Source organism: Balaenoptera physalus (assembly GCF_965194825.1).
Source record: "Balaenoptera physalus genome assembly, chromosome: 5".
Taxonomy (NCBI): domain Eukaryota; kingdom Metazoa; phylum Chordata; class Mammalia; order Artiodactyla; family Balaenopteridae; genus Balaenoptera; species Balaenoptera physalus.
The window spans coordinates 18,221,079-18,239,901 of NC_138884.1; the positions used below are offsets into that span (position 1 = coordinate 18,221,079).

General features: G+C 35.7%; 1 protein-coding gene across 9 annotated transcripts in view; it reads left to right on the plus strand.

The window, feature by feature from the left end:
- Positions 1 to 18,823, plus strand: part of LOC309660781 (uncharacterized protein) — a gene marked incomplete at its 5' end in the record, with an annotated part of 113,354 nt that overhangs the window by 71,155 nt on the left and 23,376 nt on the right. For 2 of the 9 annotated variants that reach the window (XR_014263593.1, XR_014263594.1), the window contains one exon: positions 1,076 to 15,374. The exons of the other annotated variants lie outside the window; for them this stretch is intronic. Of the gene's footprint in view, positions 1 to 1,075; positions 15,375 to 18,823 lie in introns of those variants that run through there. 9 annotated transcript variants of the gene reach the window in all.

The following is an 18,823-nucleotide window of genomic DNA, read 5'->3' on the forward strand; positions in this document are numbered from 1 at the left end:
TCAATAACAAGTAACATTATCACTTAGGAAAAGCTATTGTAAAAACAAAAAGGAACATTTAATAAAATTGACTTCATTAAGATGCTCAATATCTAATTTAGGGTTGAAGATAAAAACTGGTTGCTGTTGTTTTCATGCTTTTATTATGAAATTGTAAGATTACTGTGGATCTTATGTGGTTTAGGGCTGCGTGAACAGATGCATACCTTGCTCAGATTCACTCACACCGCGGAACAACCATACCAGTTACAAAATAGCAGATGAAACTGGTAATTGTTTCCATTCTGGCCTTCAGTGGGCCCACTTTTGTTGCCACACAGTCTAGAGAATATATGGGAATATTGTTTCAGATTGACTCAGGCCATGGGTATTGATAGTTGGCGAGGGAGAATTTTTTATCCGTCTATTCCCGACCCCTCAACCCCATGGTTGGTTTCCTCTCGCCATTTTTAAACAGCACTTTCTTGGCCATTTACTCCCACCTCTCAGGTCTGGGCTGAATACTTTTCATCTCTGTTACTGTGATCGTTTACCCTGAGTTGTTAACACATAGCCAATAATAAATGATGGCACTCCTGACATTTTCACAAGGAATAAAAACAGTGTATGTAGGTGTACATGTCAGTTTTTTGATGTCCAAACTCATTTCTTGCTTTTTCTAACCTTTATTTTTTGCCTTTATAGCTCACATCTATTTCTGAGCAGAGTTTGCTAGGTAAAAACTTCCTGATTTGTTGACATATTCTGGCTGAATAACTGTCAGATTCCCATTTGGCCTTTATACTTTCTTCAGCTCCAAGTGGATAAGCACTAAAGGGGAAAAAAACCCGATATTCAGAACTAGCCTAAATAGCAATTTTTTCCTGCTCTGCCAATGTCAGTAGTGGTATTGCAGTTACAATTAATAAATGTGGTTTGCTGCAGCCAAAACACACTTATTATTTTTTTCAGTAATTATATTAAGACAGTATTAAAATGATTATTCACGTACCCTACTCCTTAAGGACAAATGAGATTCTATAAAACTGTCTGGAAAGCTAATTTGATGAAATCCTACTTGATATTTTAATTACAGAATTGGAGATATTACCATGGAAAGCAAATTCTTCAGTGACCTGAGTCAAAAGCTTTCTGGAAAGAAGAGATTGCTATGGTGATCATTACTGTGGTTTGCTGGGCCCTGTCAGATAATGACATTCCAGATCATCACTGCACCTAGTGATCGACTCTTTGCCTTCAGGTTTTGACGATTTGGATGGATTTTAGCAGTGCCTTCTCTACTTCATGATCTACCCTTTCATTATTTCCTTCCATTACACAATCTTAAGAATTTTTCTTTTGCCAGAGTGTGTCCAGGTTCTACGTAGAACTCTCCTATGTCCTATGCTTTTAAAATGTGTTTATGGACCTGCCCAGATACGTGACTAACACATGGTGTATTCCTCAGGATTTTTATTTGTATTCCTTCAAATAATGTGTTAGTTCCCTATTTTACCAATTTTTTAAGTTTGAAGTTTAATATATTGAATAATAATGATGTCTACTATCTACTATGAATAATAATATTTCATACATAATAAACCTCACTATTAATGTATAAAGTATGAGATATTAGCAACAGAACTTTAATTAATATTCAAGCAGCCTTAGAAGGACTGCTCCCATTTTTATGTGAAGATCTACATTATCTACGATGTAAAAGGGAAAGACTGAAATTTTACTTGCTAGCATAATAAGTGTTGGGAAGTGATAATAATGCTATGTAAGTTTTGCAAAAATATTATTACATAAGAAATTTTAATGTTTTTAACATTTAAAAAATAGGTTCTTAAATTTAAGATACATGCATTTGCAATATGGATGGAAAGTTTCTTGAGATCTAACTTTAACTACCTGCCTTGTAACCTGTATATTTTGCGATGAAATATAATTATTGATGATTAGTAATAAATAGGTGACTCATCAATTTTTTTGCTTATTTATTAGTTATATCATTAGCTCCATCAAAGAATAATTATTTATAATTATTACATTACATTTAGTTTTTTACTTCCAAATACCTTTATAAAACAGGGTCTCTAAAGCTAAAAATAAAAGCAAAAACATAATTGTGAGCACATCTTTTTCCTTTATATGCCTCATGTATGTTCTCCTTCTGGAACTTCCTTTGAATCTGTGACAGTCCAAAAGATGGAAGAGGAAAGCAATAGAAAGAAATCAAAATTTCACTGCAGCTGTTTAATATTATTGTAAAGTCAATTCACCAACTTTAAAAAAACAGTGATAGGAAGTAGTGAGAAAAGAGATCAGATACAATAAGTTAACAGCGGTTTGAATGAAAGGCTAAGAAACTTGGATTTAATTCTACAAGTAAAAGGAAGTCAGTGAAATTTCCTGATCAGGGAATTGACATAGTAAAAAATTATCTTTTCAAAGATTAATGTGCAATTCTGTCACAAATTAATAGGAGTGAAAAGAGATGGAAAACAAAAGGATATGGGAATCTGGTTACAGTCGTCCTAGCCAGGGGACATGACTGCCCGAAGTAAAGTAGTTATTATGTAGAGGCAGATAGCATTTAACAAATATTGTAAAGAAGAAATGGGCAGAGCTTTAGGAATGATTGGTATGGGTGACAAATAAGTAGGAAAGATAAAAGAGACTCTCAGGCAATGGGCTTACTTATTAGGGCAGCAAAGCTAACAAATATATATGTATATTTTTATGTAAGGACATCTTTTTAAGAAAGTCATAGCCACCTACAGGACAGTAGTTATAACTTAAAAATCCAATGATGGGGAGAAATACATAGTAACAAACAACTGCCATTAACTCAGTAATGCTTTTAGGTGAAATTGTATTTTATGAATCACAACAGCCATTATGTCTGTTTGCATTGTACACAGTTTGACCCTTCTGCATATTGACATTGATATGAATGCTACCCTCGGAGTTGTGCAGTGCACAGTCTACCCTACAGTATACAGTGTCCGTGACGACAGCATCTACACATCCTTGGAAACAGTTGAGCAAAACTGGAGGAAACCCATTTATTCAGTTCTCAGTTACTATCTAATTCAAAATGGCTTCAGGGATGCTTTGCAAGGATTCCTTAATTCCCCAGGGGACAGTCATCCGTAGATTGGCTACCAATAGGAGGAAGAGAAAGAGGAGGATTATATTGTTGCAAACAGTGATGGGAAAGTTCATAGAAGGAAGGACTCTTCTCCCCACCAAATCCCTAGACTCTCTGCTTTCTAAGATAAAGTATGAGCTAAGAATTACCTCCTATATATTAGTTTCCTAGGGCTGCTGTGAAATAATTATCACAAACTTGGTGTCTTAAGACAATAGACATTTTTTCTCTCACAGTTTTAGAGGCCAGAAGCCCCAAAATCAAGGTGTCTATAGGGTCCTGCTCCCTCTGAAGGCTCTAGGGAAAAATCCTTTCTTGCCTCTTCCAGCTTCTGGTAATTCCCAGCAATCCTTGGCATTCCTTGGCTTTTATCCACATAGTTCTAATCTCTGCCTCTGTCTTCACACAGCCTTCTCTGTGTATCTCTGTGCCTGTTCACTTCTTCTTCTAAGGACACCTAACATTGGATTTAGGGCCCACTCTAACCCAATATGACCTTTTCTCAAGATCCTTAACTAATTACATCTGCAAAGACTCTATTTCCAAATAAAGTTACATTCTGAGGCTCTGGGTGGACTTGAATTTGAGGAGTACACTACTGAACCCATCACACATCTATAACTAAAAACCTAAATATTTCACAGGCATGCTCTCAAGTCTTTTAAAGAAAATGTTACATTTTTACAGTTGCTGAGTTTTGCAAAGGTAAAGAAGCAATATGTTCCGATTCTGAAGCTCAAATAGGAAAATAATAGCCACAAGGCTACATTGGGAGTGGGTTAAAGCAAACATGTTTTGATGGAACAAAACCATACAGGGCACTAAAGAAAAGGCAAGGTCTCCAGGCTCCTGCTTTAGCCTCTTGAGAACAAAACCTTCCCCTGCATGGTGACTTTTACTTGCATACCTTTCCCTACTCGTGATAGATAAGTCCTGCTTCTAATTCACCATGAAAGAAGGAAATAAAGGAAAGAAGATAGGACATAATTCCACAAGCTTGTTATCTGACTTTCTTTTCATAAAACAAAAACCTTGTATTTTGTTGTTAATTGATGTTTAAATTGTACAGTTAGTTGCTATCTTGATCTTTCTTTCTCTCATTCAGCATATTCATTCACTGAAGCCTGATTGGAATATTTTATCTAAAACACTCTGATTCTTTATTAATGTAGAATAGAATGTGTGGGATTTTTAAAATATTAGTTTATAATTCTTTTTGAAGTTTGTATAAAGTTTTGGACTTCAAAAAATCCACCACAGTTTTTTTCCTAATATGAATTATTTATCCTGTGCATAAAAAAGTAGAAAAGGGTTTAAGTAAGAAAGAATTTTAGATTTATAAAACTATCTTTGTTCTTACTCTTTGTTGCTTTCACATTTTCATGTAGCAAATTAAAGGAAAAACTACATTAGTGTAGGAATTCAATATCCTTTTCCTATGTAATACTAAATTTGTTCTCCTGTCTAAATTAAATAAGAACGGAAGAAATATGTTTATCCAGAATAATAGGGTCTGTTGGTAAAGAGATGTGTAAAACTCTGCCCCTGCCATTGAAGTGCTGAAAAAACTGGTGATAAAAATAATAATTATAATGTAATGTGATGCATGCTACAGTAGTGATGTTTACATATTGCTACGACATTATGAAGGACAAGTTGGTTGAAGACTTGAGCTAAATCTGGAAGGATAAAAAAGACTGCCAGGCAGAGTACATTGGAGAAGAATGTTCTAGCAAAATAAACAGCTGTGCTAATTCACGGAGTATGTTGTGTTCAGAAAATGTTAAGAAGTTTATGGTGTCTAAAGAATCGGGTTTGTGTAGCAGATGGAAAATAGCAGGAAATGAGGATAAGATGATAAAGCAGATTGGGATCATGTTATGTGTAGTAGGGATAATATTTTAGAAATACTAAATCAGTGCATTGTAATATCCCCATTAATCATGTTCCTTTGCATTCTTGCATTTCCAGTGTCAAGCCATTAAGTTTATCATGCCATGGTAGGGGAAATACTGTAAAATAAAAGAGTCTTTGATTTGCTTTAGGTATCAAAGCAGACTTTCTTGACTTTTTTAGGAAGATAGTAATTGAGAGAGCCAGGTTTTATAAGAGAGAGAAAAGGACTTACTAAATTCCTCAATCTCTCCCTTAATATTTCAAAAGCCAGCCTATACAGTTTGTGTAAGGAGAGCCAATACAGGCAGGAAGGTTAAATTGGAAGCATCTGCCCCTTTCAGTCTTGTACATTGTACAGAAAGACAAGAAATAGGAAGAGTGACACCTGAAGGATGTCTCTCTCCTCTTTCCTCCTGGTTTCTGCTTTGAGACAGCAGAGGGACTGCAGGTAAAATGTGGGGCATGAGAGAGAAGGGCATTTATTTGTTTGTTTGTTTGTTTATAATTATTTTCTTTTTTAATTTTTATTTTATTGTGAAGTATAGTTGATTGACAATGTTGTATTAGTTTCAGGTGTACAGCAAAGTGATTCAGTTATACATATACATATATCCATTATTTTTCAGATTCTTTTCCCATATAGATTATTACAGAATATTGAGTAGAGTTCCCTGTGCTATACAGTAGGTCCTTGTTGATTATCTATTTTATATATAGTCGTGTGTATATGTTAATCCCAAACTCCTAATTTACACCACCTTTCCCCTTTGGGAACCATAAATTTGTCGAAGTCTGTGAGTCTGTTTCTGTTTTGTAAATAAGTTCATTTGTATCGTTTATTTAGATTCCACATATAAGTAATAGCATATGATATTTGTCTTTCTCTGTCTGACTTACTTCACTTGGTATGATAATCTCCAGATCCATCCATGTTGCTACAGATGGCATTATTTCATGCTTTTTAATGGCTGAGTAATATTCCATTGTATATATGTACCACATCTACTTTATTCATTCATCTTTGAATGGACATTTAGATTGCTTCCATGTCTTGGCTATTGTAAATAGTGCTGCAATGAACATTGGGTTGCATGTATCCTTTCAAACCATGTTCTTCTCCAGATATATGCCCAAGAGTAGGATTGCTGGATCATATGGTAGCTCTATTTTTAGTTTTTTAAGGAATCTCCATACTGTTCTCCAATTTACATTCCCACCAACAGTGTAGGAGGGTTCCCTTTTCTCCACATCCTCTCCAGCATTTATTTTTATTTTATTTTTTTAAATTTATTTATTTATTTATTTATTTTTGGCTGTGTTGGGTCTTCGTTTCTGTGCAAGGGCTTTCTCCAGTTGCAGCAAGTGGGGGCCACTCTTCATCGCGGTGCGCAGGCCGCGACGCTCCAGATGCTCAGGCTCAGTAGTTGTGGCTCACGGGCTTAGTTGCTCCGCGGCATGTGGGATCTTCCCAGACCAGGGCTCGAACCCGTGTCCCCTGCATTGGCAGGCAGATTCTTAACCACTGAGCCACCAGGGAAGCCCCAGCATTTATTATTTATAGGCATTTTGTTGATAGCCATTCTGACTGGTGTGAGGCGATACCTCATTGTGGTTTTGATTTGCATTTCTCTAATAATTAGCGATGTTGAGCATCTTTTCATGGCCTTCTGTATGTGAGGGAAGGGCATTTAGAAACATCGAAACAGAAATTATAAAGACCAAGGACATTGGACTTAGGGACTCTTTAGGAGCAGCGTTGGGAGGCTACTGGCCTGGGAGAACCCCACCCTACACAATGTCCAATATGGCATGGGAACCGTGGTGTGGAGGTGGGGATATATCATGACCACATAAATAAATCCGAGGCACATCTCCTGGCTGCTCATGGCCTATACGTGTCCTCCAGTGACCCCAGAAATTCCTGAATGCTTTAGAGAGGGAACCTGAAAGTGCTGAGAGAGCCAGTAGACCAGCATAGCCTGGAGTCATATAAATAACACTGTGAGAAAACTTAAAGGCCCAGGGCAAATGACCAGGCTTCAGTAGTTCATGCCACCACATCACCCCCCAAAGTTGCACCTCAATGCTCACTACTCCAAGGAGAATACTCATCCAGATTTTCACAGCAGGAATTCACCAATCATCCAACTAACATGTATTTTTTAAGTAGCTAGATGCTTTAATGTGAGGATACAGAGATGAACAAGACAGGCAGAACTTTCTGATGAAGTGATTTTTGACTTGAGCCTTGAATGGTGAGAAGGAGGCAGTACATGCAGATCTTGGGGAAGGTCTGAAGTGGGCTAGAGCACTGTGAATGAGAAGGACAGTGGCAAGAGATGAAGTCAGAGAGGGAGGCAGAAAGGGAAGACATAGGTAGGGCCTTGTAGGCCTTGGTAGAGAGCTTGGATTTTATTATGAAGGCAGTCATGAAGGGGAGTGACATGATCTGATTTACCCATTAGAAAGACAATTCTGGATGCTGTGTGAAGGGTTGACTGTAAGAGACAAAAGTGAAAACAGGGAGGCTAGTCAGGAAGCAACTTTAGTGGTTCAAATGAGAGATGACAGAAGCTTAGTTATAACAGCAGAAATAGTGAATTTCTGCTGTCTGATTTGTCGCATATTTGGAAGTACAGCCAATAGGTCTTGCTCATGGATCGGATTGAGATGTGAGGCAAAGAGAGGAATGGGGACTGTTGGTTTGAGCAACTGGGGTACAGTGGCCATTACTGACACGGGGAAGGTTTGGTAGGAGATGAGTGGATTTGGGGAGAGGTAGAATCAAGAGTCTTGTCTTGGCAATGTTAAGTTTGAGATGCCAATTAGACATCCAAATGGAGATATCAAGTTGGGAGATGGATATATGAGTCCACAGCAGGACAATTCAGGATTGGAGATGAAAGATCAGTCTACAGTTTATCTGCAGCATATAGATGGTATTTAAGCCAAGGGGCAGGATGAGGTCATCTAGATAGAGAGAAAGGACTCCTCTCCTCACCACCACAAGATCCTGTACCACCCTCTCTTCCCAGCCCAGAGACTCTTAGAGAGTAATAGTGGAGGGAGAAGAAATCTGAGACACTGAGCATCCTGTAAAAGAACTACACATTTAAACAAGTGGATGTTTAAAGTTATTCTACTGGATTACATTTACAGGTTTAGATTAAAATTTCTATTTTCTTTTACCTACGACACAGTAAATGAGGGCTTAACAGATCAGCCCTAGAGAAAAATAAATTTCATTTTCTTTGATCACCTGAGTATAGTGTGAATAAACCTGAGATATATAATCTTCGTATATAATTTTAAGCCCAGCAGTTCTTATGATAAACAAATACTTTTTCTTGTTACTCTTCTAAAATGAAATTCATGGATGATAAAACTGACCTACACATGGTTTCAAAAAATCAAGATAATATTTAATGTCATATATAAGAGAAATGAAAGTAACTTTTAATAACATGTATTTCAATATATCAATGCTTGGGCACAACTACACTAGAAAACATGAAGTAGTCAGATGCTTACATCTATATATAGACTCACCATAAATGTGATAGCCACAAATGAAGATGTGTTTTTGGCAACTCAGATACCCCAAGCAGCATCCACCATCAGTGTTAGGATTCTTGAAAATGGCAAACAACTTTTGTAAAGTTCTGAACAAAACTAAGTACATACTTCCCTGAATTTACACAACACTTCCATTCCTGTAAAACGTCTGCTTAAATGCTTATACAAGTTTCCCACTTACATGAGTTTCTTGGGGGACATTTAAAAGATGTGCCGAACATGAAATAAACTTTTATTAAGCAAGACTGTCCATGCGTTGTAGAACATCTAGCCTCCCTGGCCCTGCCCAATGAGAGCCAGTAGTACTCCTAATCCTTGTGATAATCAAAAATATACTCACAAATTTGCAAATATCCCTAGGGGGCAATATTACTCCCCTTGAGGACCACTTTTTAAGTGATATAAGACTATTTTTTAGTTAATAGAGAGCCAATGAAAAATTGTAAATAGCAAGGTGTTCACACACCAGTGTTTTGGAAGACAACCCCCAATGGCATTGTACAAATTGAAATAGGTAGAAATTAGTGGTTAAGAGTTCCTTTAGGTAGCTGTTGCAATAATTTGGATAATAGATGATAGAAGCCTAGATTAAGATCATAGCATTATGAAGGTAGAAGAAGAATCATAATCTGGAGACAGTCCAAAGCAAAATGAAAAAATTTGAAGGTCAATTATACATAGATTGGGGAAGAGAGAGAAATACAGAATGGCTCTGAGCTTTCTAATTTGGGAGATCAGATAAGTGATAATGCCATTAGCCATGTTAATGAATACAGGAAGAGAAGCAGATTGGAAGCACAAAGGGTAGAAGCTAAATTAAATTTCATTTCATGAATATACAGCTTGAAGAAGCTGCAAGACATTTTTTGCTTTCACCCAATTTACTAGCATTAGTTCATTCAACAAATAGGTATTGACTACCAACTATGTGCCTGTCACTGGATTTGTAGCAGTAAGACAGTCGTGCTCTCTGCCCTCAAGAAATTTACTATCTAATGAGAGAAAAAGACATTTCAACTAATAATCACACACATAATCATCTAATTATAATTATGGTTAGTGCAGTCGTGATAAATACACCAAAGAGTTTGGCATCCAGTGAAAAGTTGACCTAATTAGTCTGGGCAGTAAGGAGATGTTCACTATCCCTGCCAGAGAGTCTCTAGCAATCTTTACGCCCTCCAGCTTCTTAACATGCTTCTTTACATCACTCTGCATTGCCAGAGTGTGACACTGGTTGAGAATTATTGAGATGACCTATTGTACAATTTCCTTAGCTACTGTCTTCTTGTGGTCTCTGAGCCAGCCTTGCAATCTTTATTACCCATCATGGCTTTCATGTGAGAATACCCACAACTAAACTCATTGGGGAAAAATAAAATAAATCATTTTTCCTGATCCAAATCTGACTTTTTCTTACCAAACACCTCTTAACTTTGGGTTGGAGCTGTGAGAGCAACTTTTTGAAGTCTCATAGTCATATATGGAGCTGGCTCCTCACACCTTTGTCCCTGTGGCAGATAATTGTCAGGTACACATGGGGATGTCTACCTGCCTCTCAAAATCACCTCTCCCACCATCCCCAGAAAACTCCACCTCCACTTTCCCGATTCATATGGGCAGCCCACAAGGAAGCTGGTTCAGAAAAATCAAACAGGTCCTCAGCCAGTATCCTTGTGAGTGTTTGTGGCAGCACACAGAAACAGTGAGATCACCTGACACTCCCTAGACCCCCAAAGGGAATCAATCCCAAGGGAATCCTCACACCTGTGAAGAAAGGCTGTTGCAGCAGTCGCTCAAGTGAGACAAAGTTTCTGTTATAATCAGAATAAAAAGGGGAGGTGTAACGTAAACTTTGATGAGTTATAAGACTCTGTGGATGAAATAAGTTTCTACTTAAAATCTGGCCATCTGATGTTCATAACATTTCTCTTCAGTCAGTATTGACTTGGCCAGAAGCCATGGCATCAACACAGGGAAAATGTGAAAGATTTTCCATGTTTTACAATTTTCGCTGCAAAACTATGTTTTAAATGTAATTTTAATATAAGTCACTACTACTTTCTAACTCACAATTTGAAAAATCAGTGTTTATGTGAACTTCTGAAAGTTGCCCCAGACCCAAACCACACACACACACACACACACACACACACACACACACACATACATACATACATACACACACACATCCTACTTTCTTTTAATAGAACAAATCTAAAATATTATAATACAGTGCAAATAAAAATTTTAACATCTATCTTTTAAAGACATCTTCTCAGTTCTAAAAGATCATGAATTCATAAAGCCCCAATCATTCTCCAAACACATGGTAGCTCTGTTAAGAAAACCTAGGTAATTAGAAAGTATATGAAATCTTAATTAATTAAATAGAGGTGCTTCCAGAGATGAAGAGGGCAGTTTTGCCTCTGTAATATACTATGTTACTGTCATCATTGACAATTTGAACACTGTAGACACAGGCATCTCTATGTAGGAGATAGTGTCTATGGGGGCTTCCCTGGCAGTCCAGTGGTTAAGACTCCATGCTTCCACTGCAGGGGGCATGGGTTTGATCCCTGGTCAGGGAACTAAGATCCCACATGCTGCATGGCGCAAACTAAGACAGAAATAAAAAGAAGATAGTGTCTACGGAATATCTATAGGAGAGTAATTCATTTGTGCTGATATCTAACTAGAACATTGTAAAAAATTAAGTACCAAAATACACCAACTATTTTAAACAAATAGAAATAATATAATGTATATGCACACATTATTATTATGTTTTAATTACAGTTCCAATGAAGATTAAATCAGTTGCATTTCTGATGTTAGGTGTGCCTTTTAAAAAATATTATTTCTCTTTCAGTTACAATGATGACTGGAAATATTGAACTATCTTAATAATTGGGGTCAGAAAAGAGCTGATGATAGATTCAAATCCTTGGGTATATATTCAAACAAAATATATATAAATAATGAGGTCTCACTTAGCTATAATCTCTTTGGGAGCCTCTTTTCAAATTCAGAAATGAGAACCTGGAAAACACAAGCTGATGCAATATTCTGAAAAATCCTCCAGGGAAAAGAACATCTACAAAACAAGCATAGCAAATGAATTGTGTTCAAGACTTTAAACCAAAATGTTAATGCTAAAAGAGCAATATAGGATTATGAAAGTAAAATTATTTCACATTATCACTTTAAAACCATTCTCTCTGGGGACTTCAGTAATTACTTTCAAGAATATATTCATTACAGGAAAATTGAAAGCTATAGTTATTTTGTCTTGATTTTTAATAAAAGTATTGCTTTTATAATAGCATTGGACTTAATAAAAGAAATGAAACTAACCCCCCCCAAACCAAAAGCATGGTATTATTTAAAAAGCTCCCTCTTTGGTTACACTGAACTGAAAAATAATAAGGCAAGCTTAATGTTCATGATAAATCCCATGGGATTGAGAATATTTTTATGAATATGAATATGAAAGTTTCTATGAGAAACATTTGCATTTTGCCACTGCATAAAAAAAAAGCAAGTTGCAAATGAGGTAAAGAGAACTTAATTAAAATAATTTTACCAAATTTTAATTCTTGAGTACCTACCAAACCATTGTGATAATATTCTTATTGACTAGTTAACATGGAAAAAAACTTTTTAATTTTTAATTTTAAGTAGATTTTTGAAAGTATAAATGATCCTCACCCTAATCTCAGTTTATAGTTAAATGATAATATATGATAATTAGAATATCTTCTGAATTACTTGTAGAAAGTAATCACTGTGATTTTTTTTTATATTTTAATGTATCCAATGGAAAAAATAGTTCTGTGAATTTAGCAAGACATAAAAACTTGTTCCATAGTTAAAATTCTTATGCATGGACTTCCCTGGTGGTGCAGTGGTTAAGAATCCGCCTGCCAATGCAGGACACAGGTTTGATCCCTACTCTGGGAAGATCCCACATGCCGCGGAGCAACTTAGCCCTTATGCCACAACTACTGAGCCTGCGCTCTAGAGCCCATGAGCCACAACTGCTGAGCCCACATGTCACAACCACTGAAGCCTGTGCACCTAGGGTCTGTGCTTTGCAACAAGAGAAGCCAGCGCAATGAGAAGCCTGCGCACAGCAACGAAGAGTAGCCCCCGCTCGCCGCAACTAGAGAAAGCCTGCGTGCAGCAACAAAGACCCAACGCAGCCAAAAAAAAAAAAAGAAGAAAAAAAAATTCTTATGCATTATTCATTACTTATATACTATTTTTTTGCACTAATATGTCTCACATAGTACTTACAAAATTTAGAATCCTCAATAGAACAGGAAGAACTCTTATATGTTACCTAATATTAAGGTAGACAAAATAACGATCCCCCAAAGCCGTCCATGTCCTAATTCCCAAAACCTGTGAATAAATTAGGTTACATGGCAAAAGGGAATTAAGGAATAAGGTTGCAGATAGAATTAAGGTTGCTAATCAGATGGATTTGCAGTGTGGAGGTTATCCTGCATTATCTAGGTGGGCCCAGTGTAATCACAAGGGTGCTTAGGAGTAGAAGAGGGAAGCAGAAGACTTAGAATCAGAGAGAGATTTGAAGATGCTATGCTGCTGGCTTTGAAGATGGAGGAAGGGGCCACAAACAATGCAGGCAGCTTCCAGAAGAAGAAAAAGGCAAGGAAATGGATTCTCGCCTAGAGCCTCCAGAAGGAATGCAGTCCTGCTAGCAGCTTGACTTTAGCCCAGTGAGACCCATTTTGGACTTCAGACCTCCAGTACTGTAAGAAAATAACTTTGTGTTGTTGTAAACCAATATGTTTGTGGTAATTTGTTATAGCAGCAATAAAAAATTAATATGCCTGATTTTACAAACAAGGAAATAAAGAGTTAAAGTGACACTAATTTTCTAATTAATGGAAAATCTTGGTTAATATAAAGAGCTTCTTATTTTTAGGCCTAAGGGCTAAGCCACTTATATTTACAAATAATGAAAATTAATACAGGAATAAGGAAAAATTAAAACAAAAATATAGCACAAACAATTGAAGGGTTGTACTACTATAAATAAAATGAATAAAAGATAGTAGGTAACTATCATGCAGTCCAACAGTACTGTGGAGAGTTATGGCAGATTACCCTAAGAACTGGATAATCAGTTCTTTTAACTTTAGAGTATAATTTTTTATGGATGTACCTGACATTTTTGGAGTTTCTAGAGCCACACAAATGAGTGACCACAATAATGATACCATAAAATAAAGCTTTTACTTATGAGAAGCTATGAAACTTATGAGAAGATTATGCAACCCAGTGTATAATTTCCTTTCCACACAAAGGTTGGACAGAACAACTTCTCATATCAGTGAAAAGCAGAGTTTAAGCAGAGAGAATCTAATGTGTTTTGTTTTTCTCATCATATCTTTTTCTGGTGTAGAGCGGATATGAAGTATTAGGCTTTAAAAGAGTGTTGAGAGATTTACAGTCAAGATGACACTGTAAGTTCAGGTTTTCATGTGCCCACCCAGCACACAAAAAAAATCAGTAACATATATTGTATAACATTAAGAGAGAAAGCCAAAAAAGACCTGTCAGACTCGAACGTAAGATAAATCACCATGGATAAGAAAGAAGCAGAAGAGAAACGTCACAAGCTCTGCTGGACTCTAAATCCAAAAATAAGAATTGGTGGCTGGAATTTGCTTTCTGAAGGCTAACAGGGACAAAAAATATGCCCTGCCAGGTGGAGGACTGCAACCGCAGCCACTGATCCAAGCTAGGCTTGGGGTGGAGCTCACCTCCAAAAAGGCAAATGGAAAACCAGTGTTGTATCCACTGCTTTGTATAGTGGATACGGAGCTTCAGGCCTAAGCAAAGAAAACAGTAGGCACAGCTCCTCAAATGTGAAGAAAAGCAAGTCATTAGCTGGCTTGATGAACAAATCCGCAATATTGCCAAATCAACAGGTAGCGAGGACTCCAAACTATTATAAAACCTGATTTTGGCCTGAGGATCTGGGCACAGGCAACAATACAACCACCAGAGAAGCAGGGGTGAGCACAGAGGTAGAGAAAGTAAGAGAGAAATGCAAAGTAAAAGTTCAAAATATATATATTTCCAAGAACAACAGCAATAAAATCAACAGAGGAATCCATCCCAGAAGAAATTAATTTAGAGAATAGTCTAACGAAGATATTAAATATTTAGCAAGTTCATTGATATAAATGAAGACATAATTTGCTTTTAAAAAATAAAAAGAAATTTGAAACGAGAAAAATGAAGAAAAAAGATAAATATGAGAATTTAATAGAAATTAAAAATAAAGCTATTGAGATTTTAAAAACTCAATAAATGGAATAAAACTCTAGATAGTATTAATGGATACAAAGAGAGAATTAGCAAACTTAAAGATGATATTGAGATTATTCACCCCAAAAATAGAACTTTGGGACAAAGAAATTTATTTAAAAGAAAGAGATAAAAATTAAAATAAATTTAGGGCTTCCCTGGTGGTGCAGTGGTTGAGAATCTGCCTGCCAATGCACGGGACACGGGTTCGAGCCCTGGTCTGGGAAGATCCCACATGCTACGGAGCAACTGGGCCCGTGAGCCACAATTACTGAGCCTGCGCGTCTGGAGCCTGTGCTCCGCAACGAGAGAGGCCGCGATGGTGAGAGGCCCGCGCACCGCAATGAAGAGTGGTCCCCACTTGCCACAACTAGAGAAAGCCCTCGCACAGAAATGAAGACTCAACACAGTCATAAATAAATAAATAAATAAATAAATAAATAAATAAATAAATAAATAAAAGAACGTGAATTTCTTTAAAATAAATAAATAAATAAATAAATAAATAAATAAATTTAAAAAAATAAAAAAGGACTTCCCTGGTGGTCCAGTGGTTAAGACTCCATGCTTCCACTGCAGGGGGCATGGGTTTGATCCCTGGTCTGGGAACTAAGATCCCACATGCTGTAAGGTGTGGCCAATAAACAAATAAAGATAAATAAATAATAAAAATAAAAATATAATTAGGTACAAGAAGCAACTGAAAAAAAAGAAGCAAATAGACATCTCCTACATTGTTAGTAGGAATGTAAAATTGGACAACCACTTTGGAAAATACCTTGGCAATTTTTTGTAAAGTAAAACAAACACTTCTTGTATGAACCAGCAATCACATTCCTAAATATTGACCTAAGAGAAATAAAAGCATATGTTGATACAAATTTTTTATTGGAGAATGTTTATAGAAGATCTATTTATAATAGCCCCCAAACTGGAAACAACTCAAATATTCATCAACTGGTGAATGGTGAATGAATAAACAAATTGTGAAACATCCATACAGTGGAATACAACTCAGCAATAAAAAGACACAAAAAGTACTAGTACATGAAATAATATAAATGAACCTCCAAAACCCATCATACTAAGTGATAGAAATCAAATAAAAATTCTGTAGAATTCCATTTATGTAACATTCTGAAAGGCAAATTCATAGAGACAGTAATCAGATCATTGTCAGAGATTGGAGATGGGAGAGGGGTTGCATAACAAGGGGCATGAAAGAACTTTTGGGTTTAATGAAAATGTTCTATATTACTGAGCTGTACACATAAAAAGACTGAATTTCATTGTGTGTAAAATATACCTCAATGAACCTGAATTTTAGAAAAGAATAAAGAAAAAATATTAAAAGCTACCAGAGAGAGAAGAGGAACACATTTTAACCTATAGCAGGCCTCTCATCAATAATAATAGGCAACAGAGGCAATGAAATGATAGCTTTAAAGCACTGAGGAAAAGAATAATTGTTAACCTAAAATTTTATGTACAGTCAAACTATCATTCAAGAGTAAAACAAAATAATTACATTTTCAGATACACAAAGACTGAGAGCGAATACTACTTATGGACTGTCAACGAAAGAAATAGTGAAGGATGTCTTTCAGCAATAAGTAAAATAAACCAGAAGATGCATAAGACTTTTTTAAATGGTGTATTAGAAATTAACAAACTGATGGTTGCCAAAGGGGAAAGGGGGAGAGGAAGGGATAAGTTAGGAATATGGGATGAACAGATACACACTACTATAAATAAAATAGATAAGCAACAAGGATTTACTATATAACACAGGAAACAATATTCAATATCTTGTAATAACCCATAATGGAAAATAATCTGAAATAGATATATATATAAAAGTGAATCACTTTTCTGTACACCTGAAACTAATACAATATTGTAAATCAACTACAATTTAAAAAATTAATGAAGTGCTCACTTCAGCAACACATATACTAAAATTGGAACAATACAGAGAAGATTAGCATGGCTCCCGCACAAGGATGACACACAAATTCATGAAACATTCCATATTTTTTTTAATTAATGAAACTAAATTTAATACTGACTATAAAAAAAAAAAACTACTTTTGTATTAAAAAAAGTCAAACAATCATGAGATTGGAGAGTACAATAATGGATAACTGAAGCATACTAAGATCATTTTATGTTTGAAAAATAAAAACACCAGATAACTTAAAATCTGTAAGAAATATTTATAGTTAAATATTATGCTGAAAAAGTAAGGATTATAACTAATAGACAAAATATATAATCAGTAATAAATGACTCAGCAGACAAAAAGTGGAGAATAGAAAACTTTTGGACCAAGAGAAGGCAGAAAAAAAAAATTAAGCAATAGAAAAAGAATGGTAGGCATAAAATATAAAATAAGACTGTTAAAGTCCTTGCAGATATACCAGAAATAGTAATCAATGAGATTATTAGGTTGGATAAAGCAACAAACCTTGCTCTATGTTGCTAGCAATGCACTAAACTAAAAGACCACACACAAAAACTGAAAATAAAAGATATCTTATGTAAATACTAGCCAAAGAAAGTTATTTTAGTGATATAAGATTTGGAAAAAGTCAAATTTCAAAAAACAAAAAAAAGAACAATTCAAGAGAATGAGAAGAAAAAAACCACAGACTTGGAGAAAATATTTGCAAAAGACACATCTGATAACAGACTATTATCCAAAATACACAAAGGACTCTTAAAACTTAGTAATAACCTGATTAAAACATGGGCCAAAGATCTGAACAGACACTAATCAAAGAAGATATATAGATGACAAATTCCTATGAAAGGATGCTCCACATCATATGCCACTAGAGAATTGCAAGTTAAAACAATAATGAGATACCATTACATACCTATTAGAATGACCAAAACCCGAAACACTGATGATACCAAATACTGGAAACGATGTGGAGCAACAGGAACTCTCATATATCACTGCTGGGAATACAAAATGTTACAGCCATTTTGGAAGACTTTTGGAATTTTGGCAATTTCTTACAAAGCTACACATATTCTTACCAATAATCCAGTCATTGTGATCCTTGGTATTCATCCAAAGCAGTTGAAAACTTATATTCACACAAAAACCTACACATAGGTGTTTATAGCAGCTTTATTCATAGTTGCCAAATCTTGGAAGCAACAAAGATGTATTTCATTAGGCAAATGAACAAACTATGGTACATCCAGACAACGGAATATTATTCAGCACTAAAAAGAAATGAGCTATTAAGCTATGAAAAGACACATAGGAACATTAAATGCGTATTACTAAGTGAAAGAAAACAATCTGAAAAAGATACATACTGTATAGTTCCAATTAAATGACTTTTTTGAAAAGGCAGAAATATAGAGACAATAAAAAGTTAAGGGATTGCCAGAAGTCAAAGAGGGCAGAGATGAATACACAAAGCACAGAGGATTTTTAGAGTAATGAAAATACTCTGTATTATTTTATAATGATGACTATTTGTCATTATACATTATACATACATTATACATTTGTCCAAACCCATAGAATGTACAACACCAAGCATGAATCCTAAGTTACACTGTGAACTTTGGGTGATTATGATGTGACAATGTAGGTTCATCCTTGGTTAAAAAAAAAAGATCCATTCTGGTGAGTGATGTTGATAATGGAGGCTATGCATGTATGGGGAAAAAGGTATGTGAGAAATCTCTGTATCTTCCTCTCAATTTTGTTGTAAACCTAAAACTCCTCTAAAAAAATAGTCTTAAAAAATGCAGTGTCTAGGCAATGTGTCTTTACAAGGCTCCCGACTTAGTTCCTATTTGTGTAGCTTCCATGATTGATTCTCCTTTCTTTCCAGAAATTTTGAG